This window comes from Mus caroli, chromosome X, assembly GCF_900094665.2.
Source record: "Mus caroli chromosome X, CAROLI_EIJ_v1.1, whole genome shotgun sequence".
In the NCBI taxonomy this organism is placed as follows: domain Eukaryota; kingdom Metazoa; phylum Chordata; class Mammalia; order Rodentia; family Muridae; genus Mus; species Mus caroli.
This window is the reverse complement of record NC_034589.1, coordinates 104910592-104933346: the sequence shown is the minus strand read 5'-3', so window position 1 is coordinate 104933346 and position 22755 is coordinate 104910592. Positions and strand designations below refer to the sequence as shown.

General features: G+C 36.2%; 1 protein-coding gene across 2 annotated transcripts in view; it reads left to right on the top strand.

Annotated features, from left to right (window-relative positions):
- The window catches only part of Rps6ka6 (ribosomal protein S6 kinase A6), a 140460-nt gene that overhangs the window by 456 nt on the left and 117249 nt on the right, over window positions 1-22755 (top strand). The window lies entirely within an intron of this gene.

Sequence of the window (22755 nt, the reverse complement as noted above, 5' to 3'; positions counted from 1 at the left end):
TCTCTCTCTCTCTCTCTCTCTCTCTCTCTCTCTCTCTCTCTCTCTCATTTACTCTTTTCTTTTCTTCTGCTTTTTCCACTTTCTCCTACCAGGAACCTCAAGTGCAGAAAAGTCACTCTCAAGTTGGCTTTGAAAAACTGTCAGGAAATCCTACTTTTCAAAGGGAAATTTTCAACACCTCAGTAAAGCAGTCACAATCCTGCCTTTTAGGAAAATGTAATGGTTAGACTCCCTCATCTATGGGATCTATATCACTGGATTAGACTGATTGATCACTAAAAAGTATTTTTTAATTAGATCTGTACTGATCATGTTTGAATTATTTTCTTGTTTTGTTTTCTGAATAGTACAATAACTATTTATAGAGAATTTACATTGAATTAGGTGCTATAAGTAATCTAGAGGTGTTTTAAAATATATAGGATGATAAATGTAGGCTATTTGCAAATATAGTAATTTTATATAGGAGATTTCAGTATTCATATAGTTTGGAATCTCAACAGATGAGGTGGGAAGAGTCTTGAAAATATAGCTACAGAGTATTATTTTTCTATGTTGAAAATTTAAAATGTGACTCTCCTCTGTATTTCCTTCTCTCTCTTTGTACTCTTCAATGCTGGAGTCAGACAGAGGACCTTGTACATTCTGAGAAAGCACTCTACCACTGAGATACACTCAGGCCATTTCTCAGGTGACCTTTTATCTTGTTTTAAGCTTACCATATTTGCTATCTTTTTTTTTTTCATTTAAATATAGAATCTCAATATGTCACAGTGTGATATGACTGTGGTGAACTGGTGTAAGTACTTCTGCCACTGCCTCACAAGTATTAGGAGTATAGGTGTATACTACTATGTCCCACTCTTACGTACACATTCTTTTGCATATGGTGTTCTTTAAACAGGGCTTTTGTTTTCAAGAAATAAGTGCTCTGAAAAATATGTCCTCACCAACACTCTTGCAGCAAGTACTGTGTTTTAATCAAAGTGTTAGAATTGAGCTAAGGAGCTAGTTAGTGTGCAAACCAGTCACCACCTTCTGAACTGTTTCTTATTCAAGAGGTCTAGAATGAAGCTCTGGAAAGGACAGTATAGTGAAGCATCCATCGACTCCTATGAGAGTTACACTATCTTTTAACACTGTGTCTCATCATTTAACCACACTGACACAGATTTCAAAATCTTACAGCCTCAGCTTCCTCAGTGTTTGGATTATAAGCATGTGCCATCATGTGCTACTTGCCTTGTGGGTTGTGATAAACTTAAATACCAAGTGTTTCAAAAGGTATAGTGCACTATCAAAGTCTCAATCTTACAAACTGAACACTTAGTCAAGTGGCCTTACTTCCACATTATTTTGCCAAGAGTTTTGTATGAAGTAATGAAATCATGAGGGCCAGGACCTACATATTTGCATGGCTTTTGATATCACTCACTATGGACAGTGGACAAGATTTTATCAACATTAGTCTCACACATGGAAATTCAACTGATGGAGATAGATGTCTTCTTTATAATCTACTAAAGTAATTTATTTTGCATATAAAGAAACTGTGGCTCTGAGACAGAAAGTGACTTTGTGAAAGCAGTAAGTATCTAAGCAGTACTAGGACCGAGGTCTGTAAACTCACAATGCTTTTCTGAGAACTGAGTGTTCCATAGGTTAGTCTCATTTCTTCCCTTATTTATTCTTCTTTTATTTCTTCCTTTATTTGTTCCTATGTATTTCACTGATTTATATCAATTTGAGAGCATTTTATGAAGTTAAGAGTGGCCAAATAGACTGAGCTCTAGTTAAAGAAGCAGACGACGAGGAAGACAAAACCCAAAATCACTGCAAATACCATGCAGCACAAGTCACTGTCAAGGCACTTCACAATGTCCAGTGCATGCCCTATTAGATTGTGGCTTGAAAATTGGACAATATTTTTAAATTTTAGACCTTATTTTATCCTTATTAAATTTAGATAGAATCATGAAATGATCACTTCACTTCAGGAAAAATATAACCAGGTATAATGAACTGATAACTACTGATACAAAATATTTTGAGCAAAATATTTACCACTTTTTATATTAAAAACTAAAGACAATAAATTATTTTAATAATTTATCATACTTGATTACTTATTTAAAGTTAAATAGCACAGAGCAGTACTCAGAGCCTGTATTTAATTAGTCAGTAATGATAGGCTAAAACAAAAGTTGGGTATTAGCAATGTGCTCTTATATCTTTCAGCAGCTATTACAAAAGTAATGGTAAGTAATTGTTTTCTCTCTTAAGCATCCTTATCTCTTCTGAAATCTAAGTTAGATTGACTATCACCATTGACTGTTTTTCTTATTTTGGTCTTTGATGTTTATTAAACTTTTAATTTGCATGTAATCCTTATAAAATATCCTAAATACAGTAAGAAATTTAAACTTTAAACTTTAGTCCATGTTACAAAGTGTCCAACTCTCTACTAGGTACTGAGTTAGACAAATCAGCTGTATCACACACTATTCCAGTGTTTGTCACTTGCAAAATTCTATAAAACCTGCTGCCTCATTTGATTGTCCCAAATATATGTTAGGCAAGGCAGACGATAGTCTCATTTTAGACTTTTCAAAGGAGGCTGTGAGAAAGATGAGGCTAAAAAAACTATAATACATTATTTATTTGTTTCTCAAACATGAGTCTGACACCAAAGAAGATGGTCTTGTCCCTCCACCCTAGGAGGAGAGTTTCTCCTTTTCCCTTCATAATCAATATTACCTTGCCCCATGCCTGTGATCCAGTACCTTAAGGCACCTTGCTCCTTGATAAAACACTTTCTAAGGTGTTGAACTAAACATTGCCCTCTCCGGGAATACGATTTACATTTTAACCAGAGCTCCTAGAGAATAGCACTTCACCCTGTTCATATCAACCCCCCTAGACAAACCTTTCTAAACCTCCTCATTGTCAAACAAGTTAATTTTAAAAGCAGCAGCCCAGTGGAACAAAGTCTCCACATTTGCTCCTAATCTTTTCTCCCAGAAATCTACCCTGCATGTCCAGCAAACTGGACTATTCCCTTTGCCCACGTAATCCCACTAGGTTAAAACTTCTCCCTATAAATGCTTCCCTAATCTCTGCTCCACCTTCACTATTTGCTCTGTTATCAGCCAATCTTTGAAGGACTTTAGATTTGCTGGTGGAGGATTAGGGCAGGAATTGAAACAATCGGCAGGATGAGGAGTGTCCACCCAACTAAAAAGGTGCAAGAGTTCTAACTGGAACAGGGTAGATGGAAGAGTTTTAATCACAAGCCTTGACAGTTTCAGAGCCTTGCGAAAGACCATGAATAAAATTGCTATGCATAGTAATCCTGGCTAGGAAGCTTTGCAGCCTGCCCTGGAAGAGAGGGATCCTGGGTATCAGAATCTTAGCGATGTAAAAACTATTCAGATCAGTGTTCAGAAAGTAGCGGCCTCTAAAGTTTAGAAGTAAAATGATGTGTCCACAGTCACGTAGCTAGAAAAGTTGCAGTAGAAACACGACTTACCTCATAGTTTACTCTCTGGAAGCTTCCAAAGAGAAGAACTTTGCCTGGTGAAGATATACCTTGTCTGTGTACCTTTGGCCACTTCCCCTCATCCAGGTTTTACCCCTGCCTTAGAGTTTATCTATAACTACCCCTTAATCATTCTACTCTTAGCAATTTTCTTAAAATGACATTTTTCCACACTTGTACACAGTAAAGAATCTTGAATTCACCTTAATGTACTTCAGTGCTACTTTAAAGTGATTTATATGGTCAATGCACCTAGTCTCTAGGGAGTAAAATCTTTAATATCTACCTGTGCTTTATAAGTCCTGTTGAGGCTATGACATTTTAGGGACTACTGTGTAGTAATAAGAGTTTGGCAATTCTGGCTGATCTTTAATTAGAATTCTTTAGCTCTCATTTCTAGTCTTCGAAATACACTTTCTTCCTTTTTATAAATGGGGACTGGTAACCTTCATAATAATCATACATTAATTGGGAAGGTGGGAATGTTTTATGAATAACCAATATAAAAATGTAGAATTAAAGATAAATTTCATAATCATGAATTACTAAGTTTATGCTTCAGCTTTATGTAATATATCTAAATGCCCTGACATAAAAAATGAAGAAAATAATACTCGTATATTTCTTGTATTTTCATCAACCATTTTATGATTGTATGATATTTTCAAACTTACAAATGTTATATATAATGTATATATGTTATTACAACATATAATCATTTATAATTTTATCATTATGTTACATTTATAGCCTGTGTGTAGCCATAAACCCTACAGTTTATTCTGGAGGCTATGCTTAAGTAGAATATTCACCACCAATCTTTTCTCTATAGTTGACACATTCTTCTCTGTTGGTTAGTCATTCATCATTAACTACTTTAATGACATATAACATCATTCAGTAATTATTTTTCTCCCTCAAGGAGGGTTCATAGTTGCTATGCATTCTGAGCTATTTTAGGCTTTAAAATACCCATTAAGTTAAGTCTTGGGACTTGGATTCATAAGCCCAATAGTTAGTAAACTGAGAAAAGATGCTAACAATGTTGAGGCCAGCCTGGGTCACATAGCAAGACTGTTGCAAAAACAACAAACAAACTAGAAAACAACAAAACAAGAAAAGAAAGGAGGAAGGATGGAAGCAAGAACAGAAGAAAGAAATTGGTGGTGACGTGTCTTGGTGGGCACTTGCTGTACAAACCTGGTGCTCTGAGTGCCATACTTGAAACCCAGATAAAGGTGGAAGGAAAAAAAAGACTACCTCCATAAGTTTCCCTTTCACCTCCATCCATGCACATGGCTGCATACACACCCATACACATACATCACAGTCATGTACATACCACATGGTGACTACTACTACTACTACTGAAATTTATATCACCAAACAATTTTCCTAATACTTTTGATCCTGTGCTTTATAATGTTATAGATACTTTCCTCTTGCCTTCTGATATTAGCTATATCTGAAAGGGTGCAACATATCTGATATCAGGCAGTTTTTCTTTTGTGTACATGACCTACTTTCTGGTTTTCACTGTCTTCTTTAGATGTAGTAGTGTAATTAGGCTCTGACCTTTTCAATTCATATACTACATTTACTTGAAGTACAGACTGTAGCCTTTAGATTTGCAAATCAATTCCTTGCATTAGTTTAGGAATTTTGCTTGTTCATTTTCTAATGTTTAATTCCATTTGTAAATGTTATCCTCTTTTACAATATACTTACTAGATCATTTTGTTTTTCCCCTATATCATTTTCTCTTTAATGACATTTCTTTGTCTTTGTTCTCTGCACTCACTGTGATTATCATATAATTTTCTTCTATTTAGTTAATTTAATTTTATGAATTTTATTGATATCCTTGTTGTTTCTAGTTTATTACCATTCAAATATTATTTTCCTAAATTTATTTCTCCAGCATTATGAAGATTTCTGTTGGGAACATTTATTTGCAACTCCTTCTGTTATATGCCTAGAAATGGTGTTGTTCATACCTCAATGGAAAATAATATACTTGGAAAACCTGGAAACAATATGCTTGGAAATTGTCTTTTCAAAAGTGAAACAGATATTGAGGCATCCCAAGATAAGTAAAAGCTAAGGGATATAGTGAATGGTAGCTATATATCTAGTCCTTACAAGAAGTGGCAAAAGGAAGGTTTTAGATTGAAGTGAAAAGAAACAACATACAACTTCAAGTTGTTCAAACAAAAAAAGATATCTTATAAGCCTAACTGTACAGTTATATTTATTATATTTATTTTTAGAATTCTTATATTTATTTATAAGTCTTATATTTGTTTCATATAGGATTTAAAGACAAATGCAAATAGAAATCACATTCAATGTTAAAGAGTATACATAAAAAGATTAAATACATATAAAAATTAAATTCACGTAAGGGGAAAGGATGGAGCTAAAGCTGGACAGGAGTTGGAGCTGGAGTAGAGCATGGCTAATGTTCAAAGTTAATTTCGTATCAATTCAAACTAGTTTATTATAAATTTAGTATGTTAACTATAATCCCCATGGTAACTACTAAAATAACTATAACATATACAGAAAAGAAAATGAAGAAGAAATCAAAATTATGTACTAGAAAATATTAATCAAAGGCAAAAATGTAATAGTGGAGGACCAAGGAACACAGATACACACACACACACACACACACACACAACTGGTATAAATAAAGGGGAAGGGAGAAGTAGTTTTCTTCAGGAATGTGCTCCACCATAGTTTGTCCATTTTCTAGAATTGCTCTAAACTTGTACACATATAGGAAACACTAATTGGACTTAGGTGATTATAAAAAAGAGGGTATGAAGTTGGGAGAGAATTATGACTGGAGGTGTTTAAGAATTGGAAGGGAGTGGCTGGAGAGATGGCTCCTCGGTGGTTAAGAGCACTGACTGCTCTTTCAGAGGTCCTGAGTTCAATTACCATCAGCCTCATGATGGTTTACAACCACAGCAATGGGATCTGATGCCCTCTTCTGGTGTGTCTGAAGATAGTGACGGTATACTCACATACATAAAATAAATAAAATCTTTAAAAAAAAAAGAGTTGGAAGAGAGACTGTGGAGTAAATACAATAAAAATACTTTGTATACATCTGTGAAATTCTTAAAGAATATATAAGAATATTTTTTGAAGTAGCAAAACAGCAGAAGTCCCTAAATATTTGTAAACATTTACCTGCAAATGGATTAAGCAACTGAAAAATAGATATTGGCATAAAGACAAAAATGTGTGCCTCCATCTATATGCTGCCTACAAGATACACTTTTTAAAAGATTGATTGATTGATTGATTGATTGATTGATTGATTATAAGTACACAGTAGCTGTCTTCAGACACTCCAGAAGAGGGAGTCAGATCTCATTGTGGATGGTTGCTCTCTGTGTTCTCGCTTACTCCGGCCCAAAGATTTATTTATTATATATAAGTATACTGTTACTGTCTTCAGACACTCCAGAAGAGGGAGTCAGATCCCATTACAGTTGGTTGTGAGCCACCATGTGGTTGCTTGGAATTTAACTCAGGACCTTCAGAAGAGCAATCAGTGCTCTTAACCTCCGAGCCACCTTTCCAGCCTGAGATACTTTTTTTTTTTTTTTTTTTGAGCCAAGACTTTACTCTATAGCCCAGGCTCATATGAAATTCACTATGAATATCAGACTAGTCCAAAATTTATGGCAATTGTCCTGCTTCTTCTTTCTGAGTACCAGGATTCCATGTGTGCCCTCTTAAACATAGTTAAAATACATATTTTAGATACAAAGACACAAGATGATTGAAAATGAGAAAATATATATGTATTCCTGCAAATAGCAATAAAAACAGCAGGTTATACTAGTACTAGTCAAAACAGACTTAGAGCTAAGGAAAAAAATTTTAATTTAAAAATTTTTTAAAAATTAAAAAAATAACAAATATAGGGCTAAAGAATTACTCAGCAGTTAAGAGAAGTAAATGCCCTTCCAAAGGACCTGGTTTCAATTCCCAGCACTCACAAGGCAGCTCACAGGTGTCTGTAAGTCCAAGATCTGACACCCTCACCCAGATATACATTCAGGCAAAATGCCAATGCACAGAAAACTACTTTTGAAGGTAATTTAAAAATTTAAAAATTCTAAATACATGAATATGAAATAATTCACTATTACAAAGCAAACATGTTTAAAAACAGCTCATGGGTCAAAGAATAAACCACTAGAGAAATTCAGAAATACTTTGAGAATAATAAAAATGCAAAACACCATTTTAAATGTGTAAAATGTAGTGACAACAGTACCCAGAGGGAAAATTCATATTTGTAAATTACTATATTACAAACTGGAGAAAGAGAACCAGTATAGTGTGAGATACTGGGGAGGGTCACGAACTACAGAGTTGCATACCAGCTTGGGTAGCAGAATGAGGCTCTGTCAAAAAAAAAAATGAAGAAATATCTCAAATCAACAGCCTAGCTTTACATGTTAAGGAACTTAAAGGAGTCCAAAACCAAACATAAAACCAGTAGAGAAAAGGAAATATAGACCATGGCAGAGATAAATGAAATAGAGAAAAGAAGCTATTTGTAATCGAATTGTGAGTTGAACTGAGGGAATACATTTTTGAGACTTACTTTGTTACCAGAACTGTATACACAATAATTCCATTTATTGCAGAGAGCAACCTCATGAAATAAGTATGTCATCACTGTTTTACAAAGGAAGAAATCATGGCTCAAAAAGGTTTTAAAAATTGTCCAACATCAGAAGTAAGTTGTCAAACCAAATTTAGGTCTAGCTATATCGGAATCGAAAGCTGTTTTGTTGTTGTTTTAAGGTTGGTGGCTCAGAGAATAGTATATGTAAGTACCAAGAAAGAGAAGAAATTCAGAGACAATTTGCCTCTGGAATAAATAATGAAGGTCATTATTATTACCACCATCATTGTCATTATTATTATTTTTATTGCTAAGATAAACCCCAGGGTATTATGCATGTGCCTACTGCTGCTGGACTCTGTTTCTACACTTATCCTTAGATTTTTTTTAAAGTGACTGAATAGACTGTAGTGTTTAATAATTAATACTGAGAAGTCAGAAACAACTGATTTAGGGAAGGAAAGTCATTTAATTGAGGATATTTAGAGAGTGATGTGCCAGAAAAACATCCAAGGAGAGATAGCTGGTACTTGAAAGTACATCTAATATTTTTGAGACAGGGTCTACCTGTCTACCTTCACATCCCAAGTACTGGGATCATAGATATATCCCATCATGCCTGGCTTCACCTTAAAGTTTTTGGTTACCATGTGCCAAATGATTTACAAATGTACATTCTTTGAAGCAAGGTGAGAAATAAGAAGATTTATCAGTTTGGCAGTGATTGATGATATCGAGAATGTAAAGGAAGACTATTAGATTTAGCTAAGGGCCTACCTTTGGACAAGTACTCTGGAGTCTCATGCTTAAATTCTTAGAACAACGGTGTTGTCATTGACAGCACAGTACACACTCCATCATTCAGGAAACTGTCACAGGAGAGTGAAAGTTACAAGCCAGCCTAGGCTACACAAAAAGACCCTGTTTCCAGAAACCATAGCAGACAAACACAAATGGTAACATTTGTACTTGCCTTTACAGATTATGAAGGGTTTTCTTCAATTTATCAGGAACTGGCTTTGAGCAAAAGATAAGTGAATCAGGTTTGGCACTTCAGGGGTTTGAAGCAGCGTCAAAACATCTCTGTGGAATGGTCTAAGGGGCAGCTGAGATACAGATTTGGAGCTAGTGTGATAGGATAGGATTTCAGATATAGATTTGGGAGTCATCCACATAGATGTGATAGTTGAAGCTACAACAGTGGGCAAGATCTTAAAGGAAGAGAATGTGAAGGGAGAATAACTCCCGGAATAACTCTTGGCCTCACTAGTGCTCCATGCCTTTTTGGTATGTCAACCAGAGACACGTACTTCTCTTCTGGAATATTACTCCCTGGTAGTAATTCGTTATTTATGACACTGAAATTAATATACCAAGACTTTCCTTCTTGAAAGACAAGCCTTTCTGAATTCTTCTTAGGAAGTTCAGAGACTTTTTGCTTCTTTGTTATTGGTTACCAATAGGACCAGGGATTTTTCTCTTCCATTTTTAGAAAAGAATGTCTATTTCTTCCTACCAAACATAGATTCATGAACAGAAAACCTGAGTGCTTCTCTCATATCTTTACTTTCTCAGTTGAAAGACTGGACTTTCCCTCTACCCTGGTCCATGTGACTCAGAACCTTTTTGATGCTACACATTTTTTCTTCTTTCCCAAATCATTAGGAAAGCCACAATTTGACAAGGCAATTTCCATGTGATAGAAAAGTAAGAATATGTCCCCAGCATCTTGCTCTTATTGCCCTCTCAGCAAATAGCCAAGGTCAGAGTATTACTTGGTATTAGACCCTTAATCTCTTAGAGATGAAAGAAACTCTAGGCATCCATCTAACAAACTCTTTATAAATGAAGAAAATAAGATTCAATAAAATGCTAGACCAACATCATTTTGTAGTGGTTAAGTGTGGCCTGTGGGGTCAGACAGACCTGAATCTTTGCTGATAACTGCTTCAGTTCTCAACATTGAGTAATTTTTTTAACATCTTTTAAGATTTTTAAAAATTTTATGTATAATGGGTGCTTTATCCGCATATACACCTGTGTGCCAGAAGAGGGCACCAGATCCCATTACAGATGGTTATGAGCCACCATGTGGTTGCTGGGAATTGAACTCAGGACCTCTGGAAGAGCAAGCAGTCAGTGCTCTTAACCACTGAACCAGTCCCCTTTTTTTAACACCTTAAACTTTAAGTCTATAATATGGTTACATATGATTATAATAGCTTTTACTTTGTAAAGATTTTATAAATATTGAGTAGGCTATACCACCTAAATTATTTCCTTTATCATATAGCAAATAATATGTCTTTATAGTAATAGTTATTGTTCTTACCTAAGGAAGACAAACCACTTATTCAAGGCTATGAGAGAATATAATGATATAGAGATTAGAATTTATGCTAATCTTCTGCTCTAATGATATTTTCTCTCTTTAAAAGATCAAGTTTTCTTCAACATAAGTATAATGTTTAATTGGTATGTAGTACAATCTGAGAATAGACATTCCTTCATAAAATTGAAAAAAAAAAACTTAAAAAAATCACCAAATGTCCAAATTTCATTAGAATAAGGTAAAAATAACTTTAAAATTTGAAAAAATAGTACCTAGGTAGATGGATATTTTCCCCTCAACATTTAGAAGTTGGTTTCATTTCTTTTTATGTTTTTCTTGTCACCTTGGTACCTGTGGAGCTACAAATGAACCATAAGCCAAGGCTATCCTGATATATTCAGGTTTAAAAGAACTTTAGAGACAATGATTTTCAATAGCTCCATGATGTTAACATGTTCCAGAGATCTGAGGAATGAACAAGTAAAAATTGTTAAGGAGTTGGATAAAAACAGCCCAGTGGAGAACCTTCAGAATGGAAAAGACAAAAAAACTCGGAGAAGTAAGCAAGAAGACAGGTCCCAAAATTTAATCCTAAGATTCAGGAGAGAAATCCTGTGAGAAAGAAGCAAATGAACAAAGATAGAATTGAATCTATCATTTTTTTTCTCTGGCGCTCCAATAATGGTCAAGTTCACTTACAGGATTCTTTTTAAAAATTCTACATTTACATTTATTTATTTATTTACCTATTTATTTATTCTGTGTGTACAGGACAGAGAACAATTTGTGGGCATCAGGGTATGAACTTTGTTCATACGGCTTGGTGGCAAGTTCTTTTACCCACTGAGACATCTCTTTGGCCCCTACTTAATGGTTTCTTAATTTTTTCCAGTTGTGATTCATGCCAGTGCAACTACATCCTAGAAATAGACTAAAATCAAGTAGTTGCTACCCTCAGTTTAATAATAATTCATCTGGTTTATCTACGATGTTTTCCCCAAATTTCAGACTTCTATTTCCTTGGACCTTGCTTACCTCAAAAGCCGGTCTGTATATTAATTTAGAACTACACATAAACCCTGCTGTCTTCTTTCCATGTGATATAGTAACATATTGATACTATTGATTGAAATAGAACTTAAGTTGAACAAAATAGTAGAAATTACTGACAGTAGAAATTAGAATACCTATCTCATTCATTCACTCATTTACTCATTCATTTAGTCTTTCCTTCATTTATCATGTTACTGGGAATTGCATTTGGGTCTTGCCCATGTTAGGAAAGTACTGTACTACTGAGAACCTAAGCCCTCCTGTTTATTCTTCACTATTACGTATTTTTAAAAAACAAACTTTTATTATTACATTAGCAAGGTGAAAGATAGGTTTCTTTCAGTTTCAGAAAATTTTATTTTTTTCTACCTTCAGTTGGTTGACTTCTCCTTCCCAGTGCCTAAGATTCTGCATGAGTCTTAAATAGTCTAATCCATTACACCTACGAAAATACTTGTAGAGGACTGAGTCCTTCAAACCATGGTAGGAGACAATAAAACTTCCAAAATGTAAAATTACTTCTTAAAGTAATTGATTTACTATATGAAGAATTTTACTACAACTTTGTATCTTTTACCAGCTGTGATTAAAGAACTTGAAAAGTTTTGCCTGGGTTTTTTTCGTGTATAATTTATGATTCATTCAATTAGCAACAATTTACTATCTGCCACTTTCTGTGCTAAGTAGGCACCATGCCATCCTACAAGAAAACCTTTATGTGAATATTATTTTAAATGGAGATGCTTGAGTGCACATTTAGTTTTTTTTTCCCTGTGATTTTCTACACAGTCTCAACATCTGCTCACCCTTTCACGTCTTCAGCCCTTGGCACAATATTTGCTACCACCTGGGCCCTATTATGTCAGTGCCATTCATCTGTTCCATTTTCATGGTGACTAGTGATGCCTCTAGTTATTTTTATGAATGAGCAGCATGCCTTAGATCACTGGTTCTCAACCTTCCTAATCCTGAGAGACTTTGGTACAGCTCCTGGTGTTGTGCTGACTCCGACCATAAAATTATTTTTGTTGCTACTTCATAACTTTAATTTTGCTACTGTTATGAATAATAATGCAAATATCTGAGTTTTCAGATGGACTTAGGCAAACCCTGTGAAACAGTTGTTTGCCTCCTCACAGGGGCCTCCACCCAAAGGTTGAGAAGCACTCCTTTAGCACTCATATGATCCCAAATACTGCTGGTGCAAATCAGTTTGGGCATGACAGCAAGAGTGCTGTTCTTCCATGAGTTCTATGTAACCTTGTGTTGATATTTCTGTGCTGTAAACTTAAATAAAAGAAAAGTAGATTTCTTTTTGACGTGCAAATCCAGGTCTTCAGGTACATTCTGTAACAAATAAGCCTAAATTTGGGATAAATTTTAAAAGATGAAACGAACATAAAACGAAAAAAGGAGAAATTATTTGCCCAGTAATCCTATCGCCAGGACTGACAGTGAACTGAGACACTTCCATCATCAACTCAGCATTTAGTTAGGCTGGATGTTGTCCTCTGTATTTTCATACTACCGCTTCAATTATCATGTCTTTTTATGTCCTTCCTTAATTTTGTGTTTTCTTACCAGTTCAGTTGCTGAAAATTGTACTTTCCAACCTAAGAATTTCAGTCATACAGTGGCTTCTCTGCTGCTGGTACTTTGGGGATGTATTGCAAGAAGGATGCTGAGAGCATGCTGAGAGCATCCTCCTTGGCTCAATTTGTGCCTTCAGTTTTGCTCCTATGTTATCTTCAGAAATCTACTTCTGCCCATGCCAGTTATAATGTCAAGTTACCAAGTGCTGCTTGCATGTTAGGACCCTGCTTTGGTATGTACTTTTGCGCCAAGCCTGGATCAGAAAGCATTAAGCCCACTGCCTATTTTAACTTGTCTATTTCCTGTTCTCTCCATTTTTATAAGTGAACCAGTCTCTGACCTTAGCTTTGCCCTTTATGTCTTGACCCTTTTATGCCACAGCAGTTGATTTCCTCTTCCTATTATCTACAAACTGCTTATGAGTAAGACTTGCTCACCAGAATATGCTTTCTGCCTCACTGGCACACCAAATTGTCTGGGAGAACTAAGGAAACCAGGTCCAATTTCTCCACAGCAGGCAGAAGACAGCAGCTCCTTAATTTTGAGGCCAAGTCGGCCTCCCAGTTAGGAAGCTGACAACACTGATATAATGTCTACACAGACAGGGTTAAATTAGACATGGCCAAAGACTGAGGAGTCCTCACTTGTGATTGGTGAGGACAGGGATTCCTGGAGTCCTGCCACTCCCAAAAGGGTATAAATGGGCTGCACTGAATTAGAATCTTCACAGGTGGTAGAGAGAAGGCAGTCAGAGTGGCCAGCACAGGCTTAGAAGCAGAAAGCAGCATTCAGGTAAGATTTCTGGTTGCTACAGTATGTGGACTGTGAAATCATTAAGGATTTGTACGTGTATACATGTGTGGGTGCCTGTGTGTGTGCTTGTGCACGTGCGCGCATTCGCACATGTGTGTGCGTACATGCATGCGTTCTGGTTCTGAGCACTCAGAGCTCCTTGAGCAAGTCTCACTCAAATCGATTATTTCTTCCCCGAAGCTGAAGATTGCTCCAATTTTTTTATTCCCTCTCTCACACCTATCACTGATAGGTTATTTCTGAAGAGTTGTTGGTATTTGTTAAAAGGTAGTTCCTTTTCTTGAGAAAAACTGGACCTCTCCAGGATAGCCTAGAGCTGATGAAGAATAACTATATTCAGCTGCATCCATTAAGGAGGAAGCTGGCAAGAGAAGGGAAGGTTAGGACTGTTGCTCCCAAGCCAGATATGGCTTGGAGGGAGCAACCAGGGAATTGAGAAATCTGTGCCAAAGCTGAGGAGGCCTTTAGGGTGATACCAGAAGGCTTGGCATGAAAGCTGTTTGGATAATCATCCCTCACACTTCTGCAGTGCTCTGTGCTTTGCAAAGTGCTTTCATGTCTGTGATTAAATCCGATGTTAGAGGTAAAGGAACTTGCAAGGTCACAAAGCAAGAGGTGGCAGAGGTGGAACTCCAAAACCGGGACTCCTGCTTCTTGGTCCTGTGCCCTTGAACTGCAGCAGGCTGGCAGCCTCTGGATGAATGTGAAGGGCCAGCTTCTCTGTGGTGAGTAGCTTTTCAAGTGTTCTCACAACAGGCATGGAAACCTCAGAATGAAAAAACTACCTTGTCACTGATTGTTCCTGGGGACTATGGCTAATGTGGCTCAGTATAACTGGACAACTTTTCAGCATTCAAATTTGTTTTCTTTAGTAGCCAGCCTCTTCTCCTTTTTACCAGCACAGAATTAGTACTTTGTGTTTTTAATCAGTGCTGGGGATAAAACTCTGGACCACTTCATGCCACACAACTGCTCTACCATTGAGCTACCCTAGCCCAAACTGCAAAGCTTTGGCAATAAACAGTGAGTCTTACACCTAGTGAGGGCCACGAGGCTCACTTCCCTTTACAGCCAGCCATGGGTGCACTGGTTACATCAGGATTGGCATCCAAAAATCTGGTGTCTGAGATTGAGCGGATAACCTCTCTTCAAATCATTTTTCTTAAAGTTCTTACTCTGATTAAAGTGAGCTGGGAAATGAGCATTTTCTAGCCCCATGTCAATTAGCTAGTGAAAGACAAGTCTAATTGTTCTTTCTAGATCTGAAGTTTTAGGCACTTTGTTGGGGCATAGAGAGTAAGGAAAAAATTTCATCTACTAATTCTAAATAGCTGAGACATATATGTGCAGATACATGACATACCATTCTCCTTATGCATCACCCCTTCCTTCACTTCAAGGCAAAGCAGCCAAGAATAATTTTGTTCTTCCTTTCTTTCACTGTCAGGATGACCTACCTCTAAGATTTACTCCTAGATTTGCTTTGTTGTTGCCCAAACTCAAATTTTGAAATAGTATAGACATGGAATGATTTTTCTTAATTCTTCAAACTTCTATGAATGATATTGATGTCTGACAAGTTATTGAACATAGGTAGGTGTCTGAGGACAGATGCTACCCAATCAGAAAATAGGTTTCTGAAGGCAGATGCTACACAGTCAGAATTCTCCTGCTCTATACATGTGAGGGGGCCCTTAACTCACACACAAATACAATAGTAATGTTGCTTATTTGACATCAAATAAATTGTGACTTGCCTTTGAGCTAGGCATGATGACAATACTTGTAGCATGAACACTCAAGAGGCCTAGGCAGAAAGATTACCATGAGTCTAATACCAAACTGTGCTACATAGTGAGACCCAGAGTCAAAAGTAAAAGCAATTTGGAAGCTTCTCTAGCTTTGACTTGTTCTTCTTCCAGAGGTTTGTTGTTATTGTAGAAAACTTAACGAAAGCATAAGAACAGAGTACCCCAAAATGCCAAAGGTACATCATGTGCAATCAGCCAATGACATACATGTTGTAGAAATTTCATTACATTACCTCTGTTCTCTCATTATTCAGTTATCAAAGACAGTAAATTCATTCATTGATAATTTAATTGTTGCTTCATTGAAACAAAAAAAATTATAGTCGATATGTTCAGACCTTAAGACCTTTGAAATCTCATACTTAAGAAGTAGATCTTTAAAACTTTGTTCTGTGCACAATATCATTTCCCTTCTTCTGACCCTCAATTTCTTCCTCAAAGAAGCTTTTATGCTTTCATTTACAAACAAGTTTGCCAGTAGTCTGTGAGTGTGCCCAATATCAAAACCCCCATTCCATCTAGTATAGTACATACAGAAAAGTGTGTTACAGCTGGGTTTGAGTGCTGTAATGTTTTGAATAAAATTAGCCTTGTTTTAAATTGACTTGACTTCTTGTTTTGCTTGATGGTTATGATTTATTTATTTGTTTATTCTATTCTTCCTTTCTTGAGACACTATCTCAAATAGCTCTGGCTGGTTACAACATTTTTGTGTAGCCAGGCTGGCCTTTGAACTCTTGATTCTCCTGTTTCTACTTCTCAAGTGCTGGAATTATAAGCAAGCAATACCACATCTGTTTCATGTAGTGCTGTGTATCAAAGATAAGGCTTTGTGTATTCCAGGTAAATAGCCTATCAACTGGCCAATGCCCCTAACATGCTGTTCTCATTTTTGGATTTGGTTTTTCACTGTTGACAGGCTATGCTCATGATCAGCAAGAATATTTTTAATGATGTCTTATAGATGTAGTTGTATATTGTTGTTAAGTCAATTCCCCTTGCGAAGTTAATTTTTTGAAACTAAATTAGTATATTTTGTCTTTGTTTCTTAACCTTTTAAATATGGTTAGATTTGCCTCTCCTTTTAAACCAGTATCAAACCAGATTGCTTTCTTTCCAGTTTTGTCATCTGACAATTTCAAAAGGACTACTTTTATGTTTTCAGTTGTGACATTGACCATAATGTGAATTTTTTTTAAAAGAGAGGACCTTATAAATGTCCACCATTATTAACAATTAGGTGAGAATGGTTTGTCTCCTAACTATAAATCCTATTTCTTTAAGCCACATTTTATCTCTCTTAACAAAAGGGGCATTGTATTTTGTTCAATTATAGGTATAAGGCCTTAATATGATTTTCTAAGATTATTTACACTTCCAAAAAGGAACTGGGGTTAGTTTGGCCTGACTTGTGCCTCTTAACCCATGCTATCTTTTTAAATGGTCTCTGTCTTGCCAGTTTGTTATCTAGAGTTAGCAAAGTTAAATCACAAGTCCGTAGCCCTCCAAGTACTTTTATTACCCTAACCATCCTGAAACAGAATTCACATTTGAATTGATGGAACTCCTGTTTCAGAATCAAACATTTTAAATAAAAAAACTTACCTGCAAGTCAGCACAACAAACAGTGTTGAGAGAATATAATGCTGTTCTATGAGGAGAGATAGTGGAGAAGATAAGAAACAGTAGTCTCTTCCTTTCAAGAGTGATCATCTTCCTTCCTGGGCATTTGTGTTAGAGACCAGGTGAAAATTTAAAACCACATATTGATAACATTGATTCAACTTTGAAAAACAAAGAAAGCCAAGGACTTAAGTCAATTGTGGTGTAATAAAAAAGAGAAGTTGATATCAAGACTTGGGTTAAAATCTGAGTTCTAACACATAGTAGCCAATTTATATTGGACCAATCTCTTATTATTCAGGAGACTAACAAGGTAAGCTTTGTGTTTTATAAACACAGACAATATCTAGTGGATTGTGTTGTGATGGTTAAAGGAGAGTCAAGATATAGCCTAAATTCCTGAATCATTCTTACAAAAGGTATAAAATGAAACAAAATTGTTCAATGGGGGATTCATGTCCTACTGTTGTACTTTTTGAACTTTTTTCAGAGAAATCTTAGTTTTTATCATTTCATAAATGAAAGATGTATATGTGGACCAAATCAAGTTGATCAGTATCAACTCATTATCTTTCAAAGTAATAACTAGACATTATTAAAGTAATATTGGGCATTTTAATACAAATATTCACAAATATACATACATTTTTATCATATAGTAAAGTATTCTAATTCCTATGATATGAATTTAATATCATTTTGGGTTAGGAAAAATCAATATTTCTTATATATCAAATTTGAAAGAGATTGTACAGTTGTGTTGTCTCTTACACTGCAAAGGTTATGAACAACAATCTATTGAAGTGTGTAAATGAAACTAGTATGGCACTCTAGTCACTTTTAACTCACTCTTTACATTTTTGGAATATAATTAGATTGATACATTAATACAATCAGCATACCAATTTAAAGAACCCACACCCAAAGCTTATAACCAACATAAAAGAATTAAAGACCACTGTTTTGAAGGAATATATGTATAGATAATTTCTGGTAGATCATACTTTGAATCAAATTCCTCCATTCCTCTAATGAGTCCACCCCTCCTCTTGAACTATTTATTTCTATCAATATCATTCTCCACATTACCCAAACAGGGAACTTGGAAGACATCTTTAACTTTCTTTTATTATCTATCATGTAAAATTAGTTGCCAGGTCTATTTTTGAAACAGCTTTCATATTTGCTTATTCTTTTCTAATTCTATTGCTAGCCATGCTAGTTCATGTTTCAGTTAGATTTTTAAAAATAAAAGGGTTGCTGCAGTATTTTAATATCCTCCTCTCTGTCTCCAGTCTCTTGCTCCATTGTTATTTGTGTGCCAGCATGTCTCAGCCCTACTATTAGAGTAAGGACTGTTTCAAACAAGAAGGCATGGCTGGCATCTTTAATATATTTGTGATGGTGCCTTCCATGTGATAGACATTCAGTTGCTTCTAAATAGATAAAATTGCATTGGGCTTTGAGTTTCTGTACAGAACTTAAAATTAGTGGGTTTTGAAACTCATGTGATCTTCCAAGTTCATAGAGTCTAATAAGATTAAAGTGATACTGACCACCATCAACAAGCAATGTTTCTGTGTAAGTTCTTTTTCAGAGAGCTACTTATTCTGATTGAATACTCTGCAGAAGGTAACATGATCTGAGAACAAAATCTATGAAAAATATATGTGTATTTTCAATGACATGCCCCATATGCGTAGGAGTTGAATTCCAGGCTATCTTTTATTAGATTCCTATGATTACCTGCATGGGTGGTATAAGCTTGCTATGTTTACAAAAATAATTAGGTCTTTTTCCTTCCACTATTTACAACTTTCCTGGCGGTACAGCATAAGGAGTGAAAAAAGTATGATCCCAAATCTGACATGACTTAGGGTTCTCAGAAGAAAACCTCTGTAAATTCAGTGCAGTGATAGGAAGCTGTGCTTTGGGAAGAAAGTGGAAGGAAGGAAGCTCTAGCCAGTTCTGTTATTCTTGAACAATTAGACCTGGCATTCCTTGTTTCTACAAAACCTTCAGAAATAGTGTATACCAAGTAATCTCAATATAGACAAGTTTCTGAATGCATAAATACTTCTATTTTCTTCACCATTTATTAATGTGTTACAACTACAGTGAGTATATTTTGCCAAGGACTTGGAGTAAAAATACTTTTCTCCTTCTTCTTTTCCTTTCTAGTTGTTAATATTATACACAAGCCCCCCTCCAAATACTAATTATTGAAATTATCTTCTTTGCACAATATCCCTTTCAGACTCTACCATCAGCTCTGACATTTCCCTTTGAGGACTCCATAACAATTCAGTCAGTTTTCTATGATATTTGAAAAATATAAACATAAGTCATACTCTTGCTGTAAATCTCTCCTGTTTTCAGCATATATACCTTATGTTTAGTTTGATTTTAAACCCCAAAGGATTTTTCCTTTGTTTATATGAGATTGTTTCAGCACTAGAGAAACTGAACATCCATTGCTAATATTGGCAGCAGTGGCTGCTCCGTGTTCCAGACTGATTATAGCCAACTCCTTTAGGCCTGCATGACAAAGAGGCTGCTGACATCACCATTGATTGCTCTGTTTCTCCCACGCCAAAGCAATCTGTTAAATCAGTATAAAATTGATTTTTGCAACTTGAAGCTACAAGGATACAATTGGTTTCTAAGCTGCCACATCAATCAGATATTTTTAAAAAAATCGTTAGTGAGCCTGTGTATAATGCATGGGTGTTTCCACCCACGTGATTGAATGATGTGCTCTCTCTTTGTATGCACATTTTCCTTGATAAATTGCAGGAAGTTATATCATACCGTATGAGCTTCTTCATATAGGTTACTTGTCACGAGTCATGTCAGAACAGTTACTATAGCAAATTTCTAGGCAATACAGCACTACTGAAGAGGGTACGCTCTCTTGTTTATTCTAACTTGAGAAGGTCCCAGAGGCATTTTCTTGACTGGCTTCTAATTTGTGGAAATTAAGTTTGGTGTTCGATCTGCTGCTTTTAGTAGTCCTATTGAGTAAGGTTTTACTCTCTAGAGGTGTTAAGGTCTCTGCAGTTGTCTCCATTCTGTATGTCTACTGAAGCTTATTATTATAAGAGGTTTTCTGAGCCTTACCTGTTAAATGAACTTTACCACAACATCAGAGTTTTATTTGGCTTATTTGTTTTACACAAAGACATCTGAAAAATTTCTGCAACCATCTTGTTTGTCAAGCTATACGTTAAGGCTCAAAGAATACCAATAACTAAAGTTTTGAGGAGAAAATTCTTGTTTCTTTTCGGTGTTGAGGATTTATGAAATTATTTTTCTTTTTAAAATTATTATTATTCTTTTATTTATTTACAATCCAGCCATTGCCCCCCACCTCTCCCCTCCCTGGAGCCTCAAGTCTCTCAGGGATTAAAAGGATTAGGTACATCTCCCACTGAGACCAGATCAAGCAGTCCTTTTGAAATGGGGGGTGGGGGCTTGGCTTCAGACCTGGTTGGTGGCTCAGTATCTGCAAATTTCCAGGGGTCTGGGTTAGGTGAGACTGCTGGTCTTCCTATGGAGTCACCCTCCTCTGCAGCTTCTTTCATCCTTCCCCTAATTCAACTACAGAGGTCACTGACTTCAGTCCATCGGTTGGGTGTAAGTATCTGCTTCTGTCTCAGTCAGCTGCTTGTTGGGCCTCTGGGGGGGGGGGGACAGCCATGCTAGGCTCCTACTGTAAGCACACCATAGCATCAATATTAGTATCAGGCCTTGGTGTCTGTCTCCCTTTGAGATGGATCCAAATTTGGGCTAGTCATTAGACCTCCTTTCCCTCAGTCTCTTCTCCACTTTTAAAGTCCCTGCAGTTCTTTTAGACAGGGACAATTCTGGGTCAGAGATTTTGACTGTGGAATGGCAACCCCATTCTTCTACTTGATGCTCTGTCTTTCTGCTGGAGGTACAGTCTTCGAGTTCCTTCTCCCCACTGTTGGGCATTTCATCTAAGGTTCCCTCACATTGAGTCCTGAGATTCTCTCACTTCCCAGGTCTCTGTACATTCTAGAGGGTCTCCCCTCCCGAAGGCTGCATATTTCCATTCATTCTGCTGGCCCTCTGGGCTTCTCTCCTGTTCCCCACTCCATATCTGATTCTGTTCCCCCTTTCTCCTCCTCTCCCCTTTCCCACCCAGGTCCTTCCCTCCCTCTGCCTTCCTTGATTATTTTCTTCCCCCTTCTAAGTAAAGATTGAAGCATTCTCATTTGGGCCTTTCTGATGGTTAAGTTCTGTAGGTTATATCCTATGTATTCTGTACTTTTGGGAAAATATTCACTTATCAGTGAGTACATAACATGCATGTCCTTTTGGGTCTGGGTCACCTCACTCAGGATGTTATTTTCTACTTCCATCCATTTGCCTGCAAAACTCATGATGTCCTTCCTCATTCTTCATATCTGAGTAGTACTCCATTGTATAAATGAACTACATTTTCTGTATCCATTCCTCTGTTGAGGGACATCTGCATTGTTTCCAGCTTCTGGCTATTACAAATAAGGCTGCTATGAACATTGTGGAACACATGTTCCTGTGATATGGTGGGGAATTTGGGTACTATGTTGTATATGTAATAATTTTTACTATCTATTCATCAATTACAAGACATTTAGATTGTTTACATTTCCTAGATACTGTGAATAATGCAGCAATAACATTGCTGAGCAAGTATCTGCAGAATAGAATGCTGAGTCCTTTGGGGATAATCCTGAGGAGTTGGATCATATGTTATAGTTATATTAGGTTTTTGAGTGCTCTCCACACTAATTTTCAGAGTGGCTGGCCCATTCTGAATCATATCAACAGTTTTGCCCACATCTTCCCTAGCACTTGTTGTCAGTTGTTTTGTTGATCTTTGCCATTCTACCCGAGGAAGGATGAATTCTCAAAACTGTTTTGATTGACATTTTCCTAACAGCTAGGGAATATGAACGCTTTTTGAGAAAATCAGCTTTAAAGATAGGCTCTACTTTTAAATGAGAGAAGTAGAAAAAGTATTGCAAACAAAAGGGATTAAGAAACAAGCAGAAATTGCCATGCAAATATCTGAGAAGATGATTTCCAAGTAAATTTAATCAGAGACAAAGGGCATGTCACTATTATCAAGAAATCAATTAGGAAAATACCACAATACTTAACATATTTGCATCAAACTCTAGTTCACCCAACTTCATAAAAATGTACTAATAAAGTTAAATACTCAGTGATTTCAACACCCCACTTTCTCTAATAAATATGTCATTTAGAAAAAATAGACAAATCTCTCTCTCTCTCTCTCTCTCTCTTTTTTTTTTTTTTTTTTTTT